Source organism: Pan troglodytes, chromosome 17 (genome assembly GCF_028858775.2).
Source record: "Pan troglodytes isolate AG18354 chromosome 17, NHGRI_mPanTro3-v2.0_pri, whole genome shotgun sequence".
NCBI lineage: Eukaryota > Metazoa > Chordata > Mammalia > Primates > Hominidae > Pan > Pan troglodytes.
The window spans coordinates 16,701,236-16,721,214 of NC_072415.2; the positions used below are offsets into that span (position 1 = coordinate 16,701,236).

The following is a 19,979-nucleotide window of genomic DNA, read 5'->3' on the forward strand; positions in this document are numbered from 1 at the left end:
CACTTTGAGGAGCCAAGGAGAGCAGATCACAAGGTCAAGAGATCAAGACCATCCTGGCCAACATGGTGAAATCCCATCTCTACTAAAAATATAAAAATTAGCTGGGCATGGTGGCACGTGCCTGTAGTCCCAGCTACTTGGAAGGCTGAGGCGGGAGAATTGCTTGAGCCTGAGAGGTGGAGGTTGCAGTGAGCCAAGATCACACCACTGTACTCCAGCCTGGCAACAGAGCCAGATTGCATCTCAAAAAAGACTTAATAAAGCTAATACAAAACCCTTCAGCTAATAAAAGATTACGGTACCAAAAACATCCAGTTATAAATAACAAACACTCTATATTATAGGAGAAGATGAATCCTACTATATACTGTTCTTTATGTTACTCAGTTCAAATATTTGCTGATCTATCTGATTATTCATGGTGATATTTTTCACTATAGCCAATAATTACATTAATCTTCTTATTAATATTTCTGACTTGAGTGACTGTTACCACTCCAGAATACTCAGGTTTTATTTAAAAAGAACTACTGTACCATCTCAGGCTATCAACGGCATGTGTACTTGCTTTGTTTTTCAATAAAAATTCCACCATTTTCTCTTTCTTGCAAATTATAGCAAATAAAAGTGGGGTATCATTGTCCTATAAAACAGCAGAAAAAATTTATAATTCACAAAATTACATATTTCTCAACTGAACTGAAAATCTTCTCTAAGGTGCTTTGAACTTCAACATACAATATAGAAAGGAAGTAAATGAAAAGCAGTCCCTTCCTTCTCACTCCTCTGTGCTTTCTGATGTGCTGCTCTTTGCCTTGCAAACCACCCTCCTCTGTCTCCCCGGATTAACTGTGGTCATTGCCAAAACTCACTTTAAACATTTACCAGTCCCAAGAATCCTTGCTTTGATCACAGCACTTAGCATGGTACATTGTAATCATTTCACTGTTTCCCACTGAAACCAAGAGCTTCTTGAGGCAAGGGCTGTATCTTTTGTCTCTATAGCCCCAAAACCCTAAAACACAGTAGCAAACATTTTAAGTTTTTTACATAAATTAGTGATCTAAATTATTCTCACTAAAGCAGTGTTTCTTAAAATATATTCCAAAGAATATTTGCTTTACCAGAAATATTATACCCCAAGAGAAAGACTCCATGACCATCTGCATTTGAGAAGTATTATAAAACTGTATGTTATGTCCAATAATCAAGAAATCTCTTTTTTTTTATTATTATACTTTAAGTTTTAGGGTACACGTGCACATTATGCAGGTTAGTTACATATGTATACATGTGCCATGCTGGTGTGCTGCACCCACTAACTCATCATCTAGCATTAGGTATATCTCCCAGTGCTATCCCTCCCCCCTCCCCCCATCCCACAACAGTCCCCAGAGTGTGATGTTTCCCTTCCTGTGTCCATGTGATCTCATTCTTCAATTCCCACCTATGAGTGAGAATATGCAGTGTATGGTTTTTTGTTCTTGCGATAGTTTACTGAGAATGATGGTTTCCAATTTCATCCATGTCCCTACAAAGGACATGAACTCATCATTTTTTATGGCTGCTTAGTATTCCATGGTGTATATGTGCCACATTTTCTTAATCCAGTCTATCATTGTTGGACATTTGGGTTGGTTCCAAGTCTTTGCTATTGTGAATAATGCCGCAATAAACATACGTGTGCATGTGTCTTTATAGCAGCATGATTTATAGTCCTTTGGGTATATACCCAGTAATGGGATGGCTGGGTCTAATGGTATTTCTAGTTCTAGATCCCTGAGGAATCGCCACAATGACTTCCACAATGGTTGAACTAGTTTACAGTCTCACCAACAGTGTAAAAGTGTTCCTATTTCTCCACATCCTCTCCAGCACCTGTTGTTTCCTGACTTTTTAATGATTGCCATTCTAACTGGTGTGAGATGGTATCTCATTGTGGTTTTGGTTTGCATTTCTCTGATGGCCAGTGATGGTGAGCATTTTTTCATGTGTTTTTTGGCTGCATAAATGTCTTCTTTTGAGAAGTGTCTGTTCATGTCCTTCACCCACTTTTTGATGGGGTTGTTTGTTTTTTTCTTGTAAATTTGTTTGAGTTCATTGTAGATTCTGGATATTAGCCCTTTGTCAGATGAAACCCCATTGTCTCAGCCCAAAATCTCCTTAAGCTGATAAGCAACTTCAGCAAAGTCTCAGGATACAAAATCAATGTGCAAAAATCGCAAGCATTCCTATACACCAACAACAGACAAACAGAGAGCCAAATCATGAGTGAACTCCCATTCACAATTGCTTCAAAGAGAATAAAACACCTAGGAATCCAACTTACAAGGGATGTGAAGGACCTCTTCAAGGAGAACTACAAACCACTGCTCAAGGAAATAAAAGAGGATACAAACAAATGGAAGAACATTCCATGCTCATGGGTAGGAAGAATCAATATCGTGAAAATGGCCATACTGCCCAAGGTAATTTACAGATTTAATGCCATCCCCATCAAGCTACCAATGACTTTCTTCACAGAATTGGAAAAAACTACTTTAAAGTTCATATGGAACCAAAAAAGAGCCCGCATCGCCAAGTCAATCCTAAGCCAAAAGAACAAAGCTGGAGGCATCACACTACCTGACTTCAAACTATACTACAAGAAATCTCTTGAATTCTACCTAATCCCCATTTGACAATACTATTTGTGGCAAACATTAACATTTGAGGAATTAAGAGTTTTAGGGGTACAGTTGCCAGAGCTTCCCAATGCAGGTGGAGGTTTCTTCTGGGTGGTACAAACTTGCTTGATTCACTTCTATCAGTGGTGTCAGGATCCCAGATGCCAATGTCAGGCACTCCTGCTCCAAATGGGTCACTATGGAAATGAGCTCTGAATTAAGAGAGATTGGCTTCAAATGCACTTATTTTCCTTATTATTAAATAGTCCATGGGTTTTTTCCCTAATACAAGAGAATAGATTTTTATCTTTACTGTTAGAAAGCTCAGTATGTTCTGTGTAAGGGAAATAGGTTTAAAAAACTTAAGAACAAATATTTTAAAAACCAAAGCTCAGTAAGAAATACTATTCTCAATTATAATGGTAATCCCGGGACCCCAGGGCAGCTCTACTTTTTAAATCCATTTTTATTGGCTTCCACTTAAAGGGCTACTTAAAATTATGTTTTATTTTAGACAAAATATAAATCAGAAATAAAAACATAATGGCCTATCAATAAAAGTTCTCATACTGATCCATATGAATTATTTCTGGCATAATAAAAGCCAGTAAGTCACTTGCATTTCTAAGGAAGAGCACTGAGGAGAAAGATGTAATGTCTGCAATATTCAGAAATTATCCGACTATAACCATGAATAATCTAAAAAGGCTTCTAGGCATTCTTATGGGCAGATAATTATTTGTGGTATATATAAAGAAAAGAGTTTCAAAAACTTCTAAATTCTAAAATTCAACTCCATAACTGAGGGATTTATATACTCTATAGACTATATATTATAACAAATACGCACTGACTTAAAAACCTTGAAATCTTTATCAAAATATACTATAAGATAGGAGTTGTAAACTCAAATACTTACAAGGACAAAAGAAGGTTGCCTGAGTAAAGGAAGTACTAAGGTGGGCACAGCAGCAAACTGGAGAATACATGCCTTCTCTAAAGGGGCAACCTCTGCACAGCAGACCAAACAGTGATTGAAACTCAGGGGACACCAGATTTGATTTTTTAGAATAAGCCTGAAGTCCAGATTTCTACACCAGTCTTCTAAATTTTACATGTTGATTCAACTTATAGAGGCAAACAAACAAATCTGTGTACCACATTAGAATAGAGCCCTTGTGTTTTTATATTCGCTATTAATGTGTTACTAAATGGTTGTGTATAATCCAAGTATTTGCATGTAAAATATTTTCTTTCTCTAGTATCATATGTTTTATCAAAAACTCAGGCTCTCATATATAATAAAAATTGCTTAAAAAGACTCATAATACCTGCTTCAAGAATTTTTCCAACATTTATTCATTTAAAATATATTTGTATATAATTTTCCCAGATTGTTAACCAAATAGATAATTGGTTCATAGGACTGGTAAAAGTAAATTATTAAAAGAATTCATATCTGTATTTTTATTAACTCCATGGACTTCAGTGTTTAAAACTGACATTTTGGTTATGCTAAAGCTCTATAAACTTAACAAACATACTGAGCTCATTCATAATACAACTTCAACTAAAAAAATAGTTTAGGATTTGCTACTATTCTAATTGAGAAAGCCCAACTTGTAATGAACATTTGTTGACACGTAATCATGTGCATGGTGACAAAGGGACATCAAATGACGAAGGGTCAGCCTCTACCTATTGAAAGATTACCCATAAGCAAATTTCTAAAAACTCTCTGAATGTCAGTGAATGATTAATGGTGGGAAGGAAAGGTGTTATTATGTAAGCTGAGAGATATTGCCAGTAATATTTCCTTTCACTTCCCAGTCACAGTTGTAGAGAAAGACAGATAAGTCAGGCTAATATTACTGAAAAGGAGAACTTTGAAGGAAGTAGCACCTATCAAATGCCAATTCTTCTAGAGATTTCTTACATTTTTGAGATACAGAAATTTATATGCTGCACTTTTCTGTTCTGGGGTTCTTAATCAGGAGTGTATCTGAAACTTGAGGGTTTTTTGTTTTTGTTTTTGTTTTTTTGCTGTTATTGTTGTTAGAGGCAAGAGTCTCACTATGTTGCTCAAGCTGAACTTAAACTCAGGCTCAAGCTGGGACTACAGGAACATGTCACTGTGCCCAGCTTCAAGAAAACATTTTTTAAAATGTTCAGGCCTTATTAGGTCTATTACATCAAAATCCTCAGGGGAAAGCCTACAATTGTAGATTTTTAACAAAATATCCTCAGGTCACTGTAATGCACAATTCTGAGAATTAGTGCAGCAATCACTTCAGTCTCATCTCTCACCCGCATGGCTAATTCCCTTTATCAGTTGGACATGTGGCCAAAAAGAGAAAAGAGTAAGAGATAGTGTCATTTATTAAAGCTCCAGTTAAGTTTCCTGGGTATGGGTAGAACACAGACAAGTAAACTCAAAATCCCACTTGATTTTGCTATTTACAAGTTCCTTATCTCCCACCTTCCCACCAAGACTTTCTAGGTTTGAGAGGAGTCTTTAGACTCTTATCTAAGTGGCTGTTTCTGCCAGGATGGACAATAAGTCAGTTAATAATTTGTTCCACCTTCTGCTGAAGTGTTTCTCACTTCATCATCGCATATTCACTGCCAATCTGGTTTCCTCAGAGTCCTCCTAAAATTAATCTCTAGGCAAGTTTCAACTCACTGTCATTTTCAAGCCAAAAATTATTAGACCCAAAGCTAAGGAGCGCCTTGCCTCAACACATAAACTGGAAGAACAACAAACTAAGAGAAAAAAAAAAACTCTTCTTGGCATTTTCCCTCATTACCTAATTTCCAAGTGACCTGCATATTTCTGATTGCTCTCCTTTTCCCTTCCCATTTTTCCCTCTTAAGCCTTGCCACTGAGAGATGATACATCAGTTTTTCAGAAAATTATCAGCAGCAGCAACATGTCCACTTATTGTAAGTTGCTTTAGTTTTGTTTGAGTTTTAAGATAAAGCCTATTTCCAGGGCGTATTTTCTTTCCTGTGTTGTTTTACACTAATTGGGGTGGGGAAAAGGAAAGAATAACCCTGCATAGAAAACAAGTTGAAAAGGTTTCACCTTTAACAAATTCACAAATATTTTCCAAAGTGCATTTTATAAAGCTGTACCCTTTAATGCTCCTTTAAAAGTATCAATATTTAAAATAAAATCTTAGACAATTATTTCAAAATAATCTGCATTTGCATTCAGGGAATGGTTGAGCTTCCACATATAAAAAATTGACCCTTACCTATATTAATGTTAAAACAAATATTTTGGAAAGAAAGTTGATTGATCTATACCTTGTCCAGTGCTTCAATATTTGCACCATGGAAAAGCAGTTTTTCTGCCAGTGAGGTGCTCTCACTATACACAGCATAATGGAGAGCAGTGTTGCCGTAGATATCCTTAAGGTTTGGTTTGGCACCATGTTCCAGCAGAATAACGGCACAAGCCTCTTCCTGGCAATGGACAGCCTGTCCGTGTTAGACCAAGAAACAGAATGTAAATTCCAAGAATTCAAAATACACATTCCACAGGTTTCACCAACTAGTTATATTTAAATGAGATCAATTTATTTTAATTCTATATATGCAAATCAAATCCATGTCATGCTAAAAGAGTTGGCTCTAATATACCTGTATCAAAGGCGTTCTATTTTCTTTGTCATAGATATCAATCTGGCATTTTCTGCTAACCAGGAGAGTGACCACTGGCACAGGCCAAATGTAGAGCAGTTCTACGAGAGTAACAGGACATTTTAGGAAACTGTAGTGCAACATCTCAAAACATACAATCATTCATGTAATTAAAAACTGAACAGCATGTTTTTCCTCTGCCTTCAAAACAAACAATCATTCATGTAATTAAAAACTGAACAGCATGTTTTTCCTCTGCCTTCAAAACAAACACTTAATTTTTTTGAAGAAAGTACAATATTTACTAGCTCGTATTGCTCACTGCCTCAATGAAAACAGCAGCCTATTTGAATAGAAAGAGCTCAGTCTTTGGATTCAGTTCAACTAGGGCTTGAGTCCTTCTTCAGACCCTGTCACTTACCAACTATTGCTTAGCCTTTCTGTGTCTCAACTTCCTCATTAATAAAGATGACAATAGTAGCTATCTCATAGGACACCATCGTGATGCTTAAATGAGAAGCTATGTATTTAAATAGTTCCTACAACAACTCAATAATTGTAAGATTTTTGTTTTTTGAGACTAAGTCTCACTCTTTTGCCCAGGCTGGAGTGCAATGATGTAACTATAGCTCAATGCAGCCTGGAACTCCTAGGCTCAAGCGATCTTCCATCCCCAGCCTCCTGAGTAGCTGGGACTACAGATGTGCACCAGCATGCCCAGCTATTTATTTAAAAATTTTTGTAGAGTAAGAATCTCACTTTGTTGCCCAGGATGGTCTCAAACTCCTGGCATCAAGCAATCCTCTCACCTCAGCCTCCCAAAGTTCTGGAATTACAGGTGTGAGCCACTGCATCCAGCCAGATATTACAATTGTTACTATTACTACTACTTAACAAAAACATTTTAATTAGGTAAAAGACACAATTATATCTACTTTGCAGGATGGCTTAAAGAGTAGGTCACATTTTAATACTTCTGACATTGGAATGCCACTTATATTATTATAACTATAATTGGTAGCATTTTAAAAATTATCTTATTGATATATAAAATAGTGGGGCATCACACAATCCATGAGACCTTACATTAAATAGAATATGGTATACTCAGCAGGTCTAGGGCAGTTCTAGGCATATAACTGGCATGTAAATACATTTTAGTTCTTAAAGGTACTATGGGGATAGAGCACTGAAATAACAATAAAGCATTTTTTAAACAAATTAATTCCTTGATTTTCAAACAAACTGAAGCCAAAGGAAACTCATGATTCAAATGAATACATATGGCTCATTTTATTCAATATTTATACTTACAGAATATATGCAAATAAGACTTTCCAATGATTAATATTAGTATTTAAGACTGATAAACTTTTGAATGGGCAGTTAAAGGTTATCTTCTACTATTTTCTAACTTCAGAAATGCTTTTGTTTGAAAGGTGGGAGACAAAGTTTCAAGGAGATTAAGTCCCAATATTCCTATTTTAAATCTCTCAGCTTGTGCAGGCGGGGCAGGTAAACATGAAGTTTTTAAGGATAGAAGGCTCCTGAGAGATAGTAGAATATGTCTGCTACATAACAGGTACTCAGGTTATGTCTGATGAATAAATGGAATGAAAGAATGGATAAATACAGTTGGGGAGATCGATATTTTTAAATAACTCCTATAAAGCAATATTTTTGCAATAGTAATTATTTATATGTTATTTTTATTCTTAAAGAATACAATTGAAATGATTAATCTATCATTGTTTGCATAAATTGAATGAATATATAAGAAAAACATGTACATAATAAAATATATAGATAATAAAATCTGGAAACAGATAAAAACATACCCTTTTTACTTCTGAAGAGGCTAAAAGTTCAAAGAAGATAACAATACACACAATAATGATAAAAAATAGAAAGTGAGAAATTATTTTTAATATTGTAAGATTCATATTCCTCTCTTCCCGAGGATTATTCCTTTATTAATAAACTTTACTAGAAGTTTTGTACATGCTCACTGCAGCAATCACAGGTAAGAAGAAGGAACTTTACTTAAAATACAAATGCTCAGAAATTACAAATTTTATATTTTGTACATATTTTTTGCTAAAACAAGACCATAGTATGTTTGTGTGTATGTATAATTTAATTGATTTTTTCCTCACTAGCTATAACAAAATACATCTTCACACATCAATATACTTCTGTATCTATTGCCACCTTCAATGGTCACATATTATCCCATCCTATGGATGCAACTGAAATTTATTTATAGGATCCATTCTATGGGTTCTTTTTAAAATAAGTGCTGTGAAAAATAAAGTGCATGTATCTTTATTTCCTAAGGGTGTTTTAGTATAATGGAATTGATGGGTAAAGAGCATACATATTTTTTAAATGTAGTACTTACCACCAAATTATCTATTTGAAAAGTAATCAGCAACTTAAACTTTAAGCAGGAGTATAAAACATCCTCACAAATATTGTGGATAGAAAACTTTCATTCCTCCTTTAATTTAAATTCTTATACCAGAAATGCGAAGGACTTTTTGCTATGTACACAAATAACTTGCAGATCTGGAAAAAAGTACTTTGCCCAATTTTAGAGTTTTTGATGATTTGATTTGAAAGAATTCCCTATAAAATGAAAATGTACTTTTCATCTAATGTGTATATATACATACAACTTTTCATCTAATGTGTATATATAACTGATATATATATAACAGATTATCTCTGTAATAATATATATGGTATATGTATCACCTATATATATATCATATGATATATAATAAACAATATAGGCTGGGCACGGTAGCTCATGTCTGTAATCCAAGCACTTTGGGAGGCCGAGGCAGGCAGATCACTTGAGCTCAGGACTTCGAGACCAGCCTGGCCAACATGGTGAAACCCCTCGCTACTAAAAATAGAAAAATTAGCCAGGCAGGCTGGCACCTGCCTGTAACCCCAGCTACTTGGGAGGCTGAGTGAGGAGAATTGCTTGAACCCGGGAGGCAGAGGTTGCAGTGAGCCAAGATTGTGCCATTGGACACCAGCCTGGGCAAAGAAGTGAGACTCTGACTCATAAAAAAAAAAAAGAAAGAAAAAGAATATAATGAATTCCCTCTAAAATGAAAACACACTTTTCATCTGAATATATATATATATAATATAGTTAATATTTTTCAAGTAAGCTCTCTTTTGTTATTTTTTTTCTGAAACACAGGCAGTTTTAATTTTTAGTTTGCTAAATCAACCTTCAGAATGTCTGCTTATGAGGTCATTCTTAGGAAGGCTTTTGTCAACATAAAGTGTACCTGTAAAATAAGCGTTTGTGTTTTCTTCCGGTACTTTACTCATTTTCATATGTAAAAATTTCAATCTGTATTCCATCAGGAACTCATGTTTGTGACATAAAATTTCATTAGTTTTCTTCAAACAGCAGACATTTTTTCATTAATAATTCATCCTTTCCTACTCATTAATCCTTACGTATATCTTACATAATTTCAGTGTTTCTGGGTTGTCTATTCTGTTCTATGCATTTGTCTTTTCAGCTGTTAGTAAACAATTAATTGTAGAAATTAATAGCACATTTTGATATCTAGAGGAGCAAGTGTTTTTTCACTCCATTATGAAATTTTTTTAAATGTCATCACAATAGTGAAAGACAGCAGGTGTCATACAAAAATGTTAAAACCTTGATATTTTCATTCGGTCTATGTAAAATTGATAAACACAGAAAGAGCTCACATTTAGAGGAAAATGTGCCTTCCCATTCAAGAACACAGAACCCACCTCCCATTTCCAAGTTTCTCTCTAAGAACCTTCAGTAAAGAACCTACCTACACAGGGGGATGCGGATGTAAAACGGACAGTTTTATCTGAGAACTTTTCGCCTACTGAAAATAACTCACGGTATTTTTGATAGGGGAATGAGTTCTCTCATTAGGCACCTCCTATAATGTATATAAACCATGTTTTAAACGTGTACGTTAAAATTAACAACACCGTATATGCTTAACTTTGTGAGTTAAATCACTCAAATTCTCCACCAACTGCTCCAGCCAGGGAATTATGAGGGATGGAAAACAGCTGAGGGTCCGTTTGGCTCCGCCGCTCAGAGGGTGCCCGAGGACCTCCAAGGCCCCCGTCCCAGGGGCTGCCAGAAAGCCGGACCTGGGGACCCCCTTCCACCCCGGGCTGAGCCCCCGCTACCTGTGCTGCTTGTCCAGGGCGTCCAGGTCTCCGCTCCTGCGCGCCAGACAGCGCTCCATCTCCGCGGCGTCGCCCTTGACAGCTGCCTTGTGGATCTTCTGCAGTTCCGAGTACCGGATTCGGTACCCGGAACCCGTGTAGAGGTGGTCTGTGGTGCCCAGGACCGTCTGGCCCCTGCGGCTCCTGAAGCCGAACAACTTCATGGTGGTGACTTCTCAGACTCCCAACCACCGGCTCTTGAGAGGGGGCAGCTCCCTGTCACCTTTTCACCTCCCGCCCCGCCCCCGCCAACCCAGCCCGAAATCCCCTATCCAACCCCAAATCCGCGATCCAACCCCCAATCCGCGATCCCAAATCTATTATCTAATCCAAAATCCGCGATCCAGCCCGGTCCACCACAGCCTTCAGCAGCTACACTCGCAGCCTCCGACCTCTCAGACCGAGTGAGCCTCGCAAAGCCGTTGGGCGCGCGCCTGCACCGCGGTGGCCGCCCGGCTCCCGGAAGTCGCTCGGAGGCGGCACGCGCTGGCAGGTGGGGCTGCAGCTGCGAGAGGGGGCGGGCCTGGGAACCACCGCGGGTATGGGGGCCTTGCCATTCTCAGGATTCCTGCGGAAACGCTGTGCGCTGGCTGCGCTCCAGGAGCAGGAGCAGGAGGAGGTCGCCCTCTAGAGTCTGGAGTCTGGGGAGAGGAGGAAGGCTCCTTCTTTGTAGGCCACTGGTGTTGCTGAAACCTCTGCCGCCACCTGCAGGGCACACCCTGATAGCGCACCTAACCCGCCGCCAGCTGTTGGACCCGGGATAGCGCCCCTAACACCCACCCCTCACAGCTGCAGTGTAGAAACCCAATAGCGCCCCCAACCCGTCCCCGCCTCAGACGTTGCAGCACCAGATAACTCCCCCAACCTGCCCCCTGCCGTGGGCCATGCAGCCACGGATTGGACCCCCAACCAACCCCCCCGCCGCGGGCAGTGACGCCCCAGAAAGCGCTGCAACCTGATCCCCGGCGTGAATAGTGCAGCCACGGATCCTTAAGGCCCCCAACCCGCTCCCCACGATGGGCAGTGCCGTCCCAGATAGCGGATAGCACCCCCAACCATCCCCCAGCCGCGGGGTATGATGCCCTGGATAGCGCACCCAACCCGCACCCCCCCGTGGACAGCTTAGCCCCCGACAGCTCCCCTAACCCGTATGCCACTACCGAGAATATGGTCCCGATAGCGCACCAAACCTGACCCCCGCCACAGGCAGTGCAGCAGCTGATAGCTCCCCTAACTCGCTCCCACTGACCACAGTACAGCCCCCTAATGATGCCCACAACCCACCACACCTCCCCACCTGCCACCGGTGGGGTATCGCCCCCAAACTGCCCCTTGCCGCTGGCAGTGTAGCCCCCAATAGCGCACCCAACGCCCCCCTCTATCATGAGCAGTCCGGCCCGCGATAGCGCCCGAAACCACCCCCTCCAATCACCTCCCTGTACTCCCCCTTTCCCGCCCCCCCCCCAACTGCAGTGTACCACCGGATACTGCCCCTAACCTATCCCCTGCGGGGGGCATTGCAGCCCCAGATAGCGCCCCCAACAAGCCCCCCGCCGCGGGCGGTGCAGCCCCCAAACCACCCCCCACCCCAGTCAGCACCCCGACCAGTCCCCCCACCCCGGCGCTGCCGGCAGTGTAACCACAGTAGCGGCCCTAACCCGTCCCCTGTGTCGGGCAGTGTAGCACCCAATAGGGCCCCCAACCAGCCCTACTGCTGCTGGCAATACAGCCCAGGATAGTGCCCCCAACCCGCCCCCCCCCCCCCCCCGCTGCTGCGGGCAGCGCAGCCAGGCGTAGCACACGTAAAGTAGTGACGCCCGGAATAACACCCCTACCGGCCCCCGGCCGCGAGCAGTATAGCCCCGGATAGCGCACATACCCAATCGCCTTTCTACGCTCTGGCCGGCTGCAGTGTCCGCTGCTGCCACCCACCGCAGCGAGGCGAGCCAGCGAGGCCAGCCGCAGTCCCACAGACTCTAGCCTCCAGCCTGTGGTAGGTGCCTCCTCTTTCCCTTCCTGTATCCAGGCAAGGAGCAGCTCTCGCTGCCAGCCGCCTGTCTCCATCGCCGCCACACACTATGCAGAGCCAAGCCCTGGTGCCACAGGATCCAGCCTCCAGCCCTCAGCGTGTGGCGGGGGACTCCGCTTTCGCCTTCTTTAAGGTGCGAACGGAGGGGTTGGGAACGCTGAGGCACAACAGCCTGCAATGGCGCAATTCCCCCTTAGCATGTTTTATATACTGAGGTTATGCAAGCCAGGTTCCTGGACTTCATGTTCTGATTGGATGAGAGAAAACCGCTAGGCCTGCTAGTTGGGGGCACTATCCCAGACTGTATTGCCGGCAGCAGTGAGGTGGGTTAAGGGTGCTATCCAGGGCTGCACTGCTCGGGGGTGCGGGTGGGGGGGGTTCGGGTTGAGGGCGCTATGGGGTGCTGCAATGCCCACGGTGCAGGGAGAGGGGGCAGTTTGGGTGTGTTGGGTGCGCTATCGGGGGGGGGCTACACTGCTGGTGGCAGGGGGCAGGGTTGGTTGGGGACCGTATCAGGGGCTGCACTGATTGCTTTAGCTAGGATTTCCAGTACTATGTTAAGTAACAGTGGTGACAGTGGGCATCCTTATCATGTTCCAGATCTTAGAGGAAAAGCTTTCCATTTTCCCCCATTCCATATGATTCTAGCTATGAGTCTCTCTCATGTGGTTTTTATTATGTTGCAGTATGTTTCTTCTGTACCTGGTTTTTTGAGGATTTATAACATGAAGGAATGCTGAATTTCATCAAATGCTTTTTCAGTTTCAGTTGACATAATCATACTGTTTTGTCGTTTATTTGGTTGATATGATGTATCACATTGAGTGTTGAATGACCCTTGCATCCCAGGGACACATCCCACTTGATCCTGATGAATTATCTTTTTAATGTATTGCTCAATTTGATTTGCTGGTATTTTGTTGAGGATATTTGCATCAATATTAGAGATACTGGCCTGTAGTTTCCTTCTTTGATGTCTTTGTCTGATTTTGGTATGAGGGTAATAATGGCCCCACGGAATAAGTTTGGAAATATTCCCTGCTGTTTTTCAAAATAGTTTGAGTAGGATTGGTACTAGGTCTGTAAATGTGTGGTGTGAAGCCATCAGCAGTGAAGCCATTGGTTCCTGGGCTTTTCTTTACTGGGATACTTTTTCTGATGGCTTCGATCTCATTACTTGTTACCGATCTGTTCTGGTCTTGGATGTTTTCACTGTTCAACCTAGGTAGGTTATATGCATCTAGGATTTCTACTAGGCTTTCTAATTTATTGGCATATAATAGCCAGTTAAGATCCTTTGAATTTCTGAAGTATCAGTTGTAATGTCTCCTATATTATTTTTTGATTTTAATTGAATCTTCTCTCTTTTTTCTTAGTCAGCCTGGCTAAAAGTTTGTCAGTTTTGTGTAGCTTTCCAGAAAACCAACTTTTTGTTTGATCTTGTGTATTTTTTTAATTTCAACTTTATTTCTGCTACGATCTTTATTATTTCTTTTCTTATTTTGGGTTTAGTTTGTTCTTACTTTACTAGTTCTTTAAGATGTATTGTTTATTTGAAGTTTTTCTTCTGTTTGGATGGTAGGCACTTATAGCTATGAATCTCTGCCTTTGTACTGTTATTGGCATATCATAAGTTTTGGTATATTGTGTCTTCATTACCATTTGTTTCATGAAATTTTTCAATTTCCATCTTAGTATCTTCATTGACCCACTAGTCATTCATTCAGGAGCGTATTATTTAACTTCCATGTGACTGTATGGTTTCCAAAATTATTATTCTTATTGATACCTAGTTTTATTCGTTTGTAGTCAAAGAAGATGGCCATGGAGACAGCAGTGTGGTCGGAGTGGTAGCAGGCAGCCATCAGCAAGAGCTGCTCCGTGCCCGGCTGCTGGAGGCTAGAGCCTATGGCCCAGTGGCTTGCCTCACTGTGGTTGGTGGTGGTGGTGACAGAGACTGCAGCATGACCAGAGTGATAGTATAGGGGCCATCAGGGCTGCACTTTTCACAGTGTGGGGTGGGTTGGGGGCACTATCTAGGGTGTCACTGCCTGCACTGGGGGTACTGGTTGGTAGCATTATATGGGGCTGCACTGCCCATGGTGGGGGGCGTGTTATGGGTGCTCTCTGGGACTGCAGTGCCCATAGAGGAGGACAGGTTAGGGCACTAACCATATTAAGGATTTAGAGGGACTAAAACTCATGTAATCATTTAAGCCAACATGTTTTTTATAATCACTTATTAGTATGTTTTTTTCTTCTTGAATAATTTGCTCAGAATATGTATTACATTAGCTTAGGTTATTCCTCTTACCTTCACCCTGCTACCACCCCTTTGAAGTTTCCTTATCCAGAGGCACTGGTTGATGGGAGTGTATATGACTTTTAGGTGAATATTTTAGATGAGGGGTGTACAGAGATACTGACTGTGTGGTCAAATTTATCAGTTTACCTGATGACCACTGGGTCTGGCACAAGTTAAAGCTTAGGAACTGACTGACAGTTCAAATTGGCTTGGGTTGTACTTGGCATGAGGGGTATATCACTAAAAGACAACAGGATATAGCAGAAGAAGCATCAACTCTAGAGATAAAGAGATCTGCTCTTCTACCTTGCTTCTACTCCTTACCACCTGAGTACTTGAGAAATTCGTGTAAATTCTCTGAGACACAGTTATAATTCATATTTCTTGGGGTTCTAAGTGCTAGTTAAGTATGTATTTGAATGTTCCTAGCATATTACATGGCACATAGAAAGTGATAATACAAGATTCACTTGGCATTATGCATATATGTTCAATGAATCTTAATTCTCATTTTGATTGTGCAGACTTCAAACATCCCACATTTCTTTTTTTTTTTTTTTTTTTTTTTTTGAGATGGAGTCTCACTCTGTCACCCAGGCTGGTGTGCAGTGGTGCGATCTCAGCTCGCTGCAACCTCTGCCTCCCAGATTCAAGCGATTCTCCTGCCTCAGCCTCCCGAGTAGCTGGGACTACGGGCACGTGCCATCATGCCTGGCTAATTTTTTTTGTATTGTTAGTAGAGACAGGGTTTCACTGTGTTAGCCAGGATGGTCTTGATCACCTGACCTCGCAATCTGCCTGCCTCGGCCTCCCAAAGTGCTGGGATTACAGGCCTGACCCACCGTGCCTGGCCTCATATTTCTTTTTAGTCTCAGTTTTGATGATTTTATTGCACTTTTAGATGCTTCAGAGAATAGATTTTCAAAATGCATCCTTTCTTTAACTTTTTCCATGTATAATTTCTCTTCCCCTTCCTGTTTTTCTCCTAATTATTTCTTTTCTATTTTATATGAGCTTTTCTGTTTTCCCTCTGGCTTATACACCTCAAGAACATATCAGGTTGCTCATTATAAGGTAAAATGCACAAAGTAGAAACCCCAAAATTTGTGTTGTTAGACCTACTTAATATCTACCACAATGTAATTATTTGATCTCTTGTCGTTCAAACTTTTTATGAAGAAACACACAAAAACTGTACTATTTTCCTTGGCAAAAAACTAACAAAGATATTCAGGACCTGAACTTGACACTTGACCAATGGACCTAAGAGACATCTACAGAACTCTCCACCCCAAAAGAACAGAATATGCATTCTTCTAATCTTCACATGGCACATATTCTAAAATCAATCACAAAATTAACCATAAAACAATGCTCAGCAAATTCAGAAAATTAAAATCATACCAAACACACTCTTGGACCAAAACACAATAAAAATAGAAATCAATACTAATAAAATTGCTCAAAATCACACAACATGGAAATTAAACAATGTGCTCCTGAATGACTTCTGGGTAAACAATAAAATAAAATTAAGGCAGAAATTAAGAAACTCTTTGAAACTAATGGGAACAAAGATACAATATACCAGAATCTCTGGGACATAGCTGAAGTAATGTTAAGAAGAAATGTTATAGTGTTAAATGCCCACATCAAAAAGTTAGAAAGATCTCAAATTAACAAGCTAATATCACACTCAGAGGAGCTAGAGAAAGAAGAACAAACAAACTCCAAAGCTAGTAGATGGATCTAGAACTAGAAATACCATTTGACCCAGCCATCCCATTACTGGGTATATACCCAAAGGACTATAAATCATGCTGCTATAAAGACACATGCACACGTATGTTTATTGCAGCACTATTCACCATAGCAAAGATTTGGAACCAACCCAAATGTCCAACAATGATAGACTGGATTAAGAAAATGTGGCACATATACACCATGGAATACTATGCAGCCATAAAAAATGATGAGTTCATGTCCTTTGTAGGGACATGGATGAAATTGGAAATCATCATTCTCAGTAAACTATCGCAAGAACAAAAAACCAAACACTGCATATTCTCACTCATAGGTGGGAATTGAACAATGAGATCACATGGACACAGGAAGGGGAACATCACACTCTGGGGACTGTTGTGGCGTGGAGGGAGGGGGGAGGGATGGCATTGGAAGATATACCTAATGCGAGATGACGAGTTAGTGGGTGCAGCGCACCAGCATGGCACATGTATACATATGTAACTAACCTGCACATTGTGCACATGTACCCTTAAACTTAAAGTATAATAATAAAAAAAAAAGAAAAAAGACAAAAAAAATAAAAGAAAATATCTGAGAGCTTCAAAGAGCTAACAGGTTAGTGAAGGATGACTGGCCTGAGATCCAGGAGAAGATAGAAATTCAGGAAAGTGAGCATTGCATTTGGGGCTACTTTTTCCTTGAGAGAATTAACCCTTTTTAAAGAGACCACCGAGAGGCAAAGTTATGCTTTTTATAGCTTCCCAGGGAGAAGGGCAACAGTTGGAGACTAGGGACTGCCAGGAGTAAGGATACCAGCAACTGCCCTGCTCTTTGGACTGGGACCCAGAAGAACGTCAGACTAATAATAAAGATACAGTACATTAATTCTCACAAAAGCTACATTCTATATTTGGGTCATCTGGAATTCCAGAAAAAAAATGTAAATTTTTTGAAATTGATTCAAAATGATTGTGGATTTTGTGGATTGTTAGCATCCACAGGTACCAGGTACTACTTTCTACTTTCTGGAGGAAGGTAGCATCCTCCTAGGCCACAAATCATTCTCCAGAACTAATTATGAAATGCAACATGTGGCACGCAAACACACACACACACACACACACACACATACACAAAACCAGGTACAACATCAAGAGAAGCCAGTAGAAATAATAAACAATAGAATTAAACAAGGACCGTCTAGGGATATAAGAATTATCAGACACAGACATTAAAATAAGTCAGCTTACTATGTTCAGGGGATAGAGGCAATATTAAAACTTCAACAGATAATTTCTATATAAAAATCTAAAATAAAAAATACATTAACAGAAATCAAGAACTCAAAATACAGGCTTAATAGCAGGATTAAACATAGCTGAAGACAAAACATGGAAACTGCATCATAGACCAGAAGAAAATATTCAGAATGAAGCAGATAGAAACAAAATCATGGAAAAAAAAGAATAGAAATAGAAGCAGAGTTGATGCAGTGGGAAAGTCTAATGCAGTAAGAAAATTTAACTGAGGTCCCAGAAGTAGAAAACAAAGAGAAAGGAGCAGAATAATGATTTGAAGAGATTCTAGCTGAGGATATCCCAAAATTGTGAAAGGTGTTAATCCATAGATTTAAAAGCCTAGTAAACCATAAGTAAGGAACTTAAAAAAACCACATGTAAACTTTCAGTTATGTTTCTGTTGGACAACACCACTGTAGACAACTCATATTTTGACATTGTATTAACTTCTTTAATATTATTTAACTTTTCAAGGTGCCTGACTCACGTTCCCTATCAGACTAAATTCTACTTGAGATCAGGAATCATGTTCTTCTTTTCTCACTTAGCCAGCTATTATTGAGAGCTTACACAGAAGACAGAAAGGTACATTTAAGGCCCATTTCTTGCACTCAAAGAACTCATAGTTTAATAGGAAAAGATATGTAAATAAATAATCAAAATATGGAGACATAAGAACTTAAAGATCATAAAGACATAAAGAGCATAAAGACATAAGAGCTTAAAGCTTCAAAGCACTTTATTAAAGAAAATATTAACAAATTGCAATAATTGCTTTGACCTGTTTGAAATCTTCTAAAGAGTATTTTAAAGCCTCTTTCAAATATTAAAAAACTGATATTTATCTCTTTTTAAAAATGAAAAGACATTTACTTCATAAAGACTGTCCTTTCCCCAGTGTATGTTCTTGACACCTTTGTCAAATATGAGTTCACTGTAGGTGTACAAATTTGCTTTTAGTTTCTTTATTCTGTTCCATTGGTCTATGTGTCTGTTTTTATGTTAATAACATGCTGTTTTGTTACTATAGCTTTGTAAATTTGAAATTAAGTAAAGTGATTCCTCTGGTTTTGTTCTTTTTGCTCTGGATAACTTTGGCTATTCTGAGTCTTTTGTGGTTTTATATTAATTTTAGGATTTTTTTTCTATTTCTGTTAAGAACGTCATTGGTATTTTAATAGGGATTGCGTTGAATCTGTAGATTGCTTTGGGTAGTATGGATATATTAATGACATTGATTCTTCCAACTCATGAACATGAAATATTTTTTCATTTTTTGGTGTTACATCAATTTCTTCTATCAGTGCTTTATAGTTTGCATTATAGAGATCTTTCACCTCTTTGGTTAATTTCTAGGTGTTTAGTTTTATGTGTGGCTATTGTAACTGGGATTATGTTTTTATTTCTTCTCCAGATGTTTCACGGTTGGCATATAGAAATGCTATTGATTTTTGTATGTTGATTTTGTATTCTGTGACTTTACTAAATTTGTTTGTCAGTTCTAATAGTTTATTTCACAGAGTCTTTAGGTATTGACAAGTATAAGATCATGTCATTTGCTAATACATGTAATTTGACTTTTTCTTTTCCATTTGGATGCCCTTTACATCTTTCTCTTGTCTGATTACTCTAGCTAGGACTTCTAGTACTATGTTGAGTAAAAGTAGTGACAGTGGGCATCTTTGTCATGTTCCAGATCTTAGAGTAAAGGCTTTCAGATTTTTCACATTCAGTTTGATACCAGCTGTGGGTCTGTCGTATATGGCTTTTATTATGTTGAGGCATGTTCTTTATGATTTTATTTGAGACTCAAGATTATTGAACTCCGTGACCTCTAGGTGCTGGTGTGCCCCTGCGATCATGAGCCACTTGAAGACTTGTGGCTTGTTGGTGTCCTCTGTCCACAGCCCATGGTCACGTGTGGATCCTGTTTCATAGGACACCAATATTAAGGCAGAACTCACTGTTTTGTTTGACAGCCATGACTATTTTGGTTTCATAGGGAAAAGTTTTTTTTTTTAACACTTTGATTCTAAAAATAT

General features: G+C 39.7%; 1 pseudogene; it reads right to left on the reverse strand.

The window, feature by feature from the left end:
- The window catches only part of LOC104004280 (putative ankyrin repeat domain-containing protein 20A2), a 48,518-nt pseudogene extending 37,729 nt beyond the window's left edge, over window positions 1–10,789 (reverse strand).
- Between the last annotated feature and the right edge of the window lie 9,190 nt (window positions 10,790–19,979).